This window comes from Leptonychotes weddellii, chromosome 8, assembly GCF_054177405.1.
Source record: "Leptonychotes weddellii isolate Sample4059 chromosome 8, ASM5417740v2, whole genome shotgun sequence".
In the NCBI taxonomy this organism is placed as follows: Eukaryota; Metazoa; Chordata; class Mammalia; order Carnivora; family Phocidae; genus Leptonychotes; species Leptonychotes weddellii.
The window spans coordinates 63,978,035-63,980,051 of NC_138376.1; the positions used below are offsets into that span (position 1 = coordinate 63,978,035).

The following is a 2,017-nucleotide window of genomic DNA, read 5'->3' on the forward strand; positions in this document are numbered from 1 at the left end:
AGCAAGCAAGGAGAACCCTCTCGGGGGACAAAGGAGCAGGCTAGCACCATTTCCCTCCCCTGCCCCTCAGCATAATCCAACTTCAGTAAACAACACAGAACCAACACTGGCTGCCTAACTTGCTTACAGCAAGTCCTGCCCCTCTGTGCTCTGCTGGTGCTGCTTTTCTTGGGTAAGTGTTCCTGAGGACCAGCCCAACAGGCCCCTTCCCCAGAAGATTAGCACAAACCCCTCCATGCACCATGGCTGCCACTCTGGAAAACAGTATGGAGGTTCCTCAAAAAGTTAAAAATCTACCTTATGACCCAGTAATGGCACTACTAGGTATTTACCCAAAGGTTACAAAAATACTGATTCAAAGAGATACATGCACCCTGATTTTTATAGCACCATTGTCAACAATATTAAACCTGAAACTAATATTACACTGTAATGTTAACTAACTGGAATTAAAGTAAAAACTTGGAGGAAAAAAAAAGTAATGCATGCTTCAGTGCCCTGAAATACGTGTTTAAGAATATTCATAACAGTATTATCAGTTATAGCCCAAAGCAGGAAGTGCTCCAAATGGCCATTAGTAGAATGGATAAATAAATTAGAATATTATTACACAGAATACTATATAGTAATGAAAAAGAACAAATCACTTCTACATACAATGTCATGAATGAATTTCACAAATGTAATGTTGTTATTTTAAAGTTCATTTATTTATTTATTTTTAAAGATTTTATTTATTTGAGAGAGAGAGAGAGTGAGCATGAGAGGGGGGAGCGGGAGAGGGAGAAGCAGACTCCCCGCTGAGCAGGGAACCTGATGCGGGACTCGATCCCGGGACTCCAGGATCATGACCTGAGCTGAAGGCAGTCGCCCAACCAACTGAGCCACCCAGGCGCCCAAAGTTCATTTATTTTAAACTTATCTCTATACCCAATATGGGGCTCAAACCCATGACTGGGAGATCAGGAGTCACATGTTTCCCCAAATGAGCCAGCCAGACATGCTGGGAAAAGTTTTCAATTAGCAATAATCATGCCTCAGATAAATCTCATTGGCTGTGATACTGGCATTGTGCAAAGCTACAAATGTAACATTGTTGAAAAGAAATCAGATGTAAAAGAATATATACCATATGATCTTTTTACATAATGTTTAAAACAGGGAAATCTATTATATTTGAAGTCATATAGATGGTTACATCTAGGAGGAGAGAAAAATGATTGGCATGGGGTACAAGGAAAGACTTCTGAGGTGTTAGTAATATTTCATTTCTTAACCTGGTGGCTGTGTTAACTTTGTGAAAATTCTTCAGGTTGTGTGGTTTTAATTTGAGTACTTTTCTTTATGTAAATCTTTCTTAAGAAGTTTATTTTAAAAATACATATATATGTATATATTTGTTTTTGCCTTTTTGATCTTAAAATGGAATCAAACTGCACATATACTTAAACGATTTCCTTTTTTCATTTAATATTTTTATTCTGGAATTATACATTATTTATATATTTATTTTATATGTTTATATATGCAACTAGAGTTAGATCATTAGATCTCTGTATGGTCATTATTATGTTTGAGGAAAATCACTCTTGCTGTTATTTGGGGAGCAGATCTGAGAGGGAAAAACTGGCGACAAGGAAAGAAGTTAGATGACTGCCAAAATTTTGGAGAAATTAGGGTGACCTGATCAAAGACAGTGGAAAGAACAATGACAATGGGACTTGAAGCATTCCCATAAGAGCCAGTAAACTAATTGGGTGTTGGAGGTAGTAGAAAGTAAAAGCTCTAAGTTAATTTCCATGCTTTTTACATGAATGATAGGTATTCCAACTGTAGCTACACATTAGAATAACTTAGAGGGCTTTTTAAAAATAATAAGAATGTGCTTTCTCTTTCGATAAAAACCAATTAAATTAGAATATCTGAGAGTAGGGCCCATGCTTTGGTACTTTTTCAAGATTCCAGGCAATTTCATTCTGTGGCGTGGCTGAGAACTTTTGCACTAGACTTTAAATCT

At 36.9% G+C, this 2,017-nt stretch overlaps 1 non-coding gene across 1 annotated transcript; it reads right to left on the reverse strand.

The window, feature by feature from the left end:
* Positions 1-947: 947 nt before the first annotated feature.
* LOC115939446 (U4 spliceosomal RNA) lies at positions 948-1,081 on the reverse strand. Its single transcript, XR_004074255.1, has one exon. It is a non-coding gene; the product is annotated as a U4 spliceosomal RNA (small nuclear RNA).
* Between the last annotated feature and the right edge of the window lie 936 nt (positions 1,082-2,017).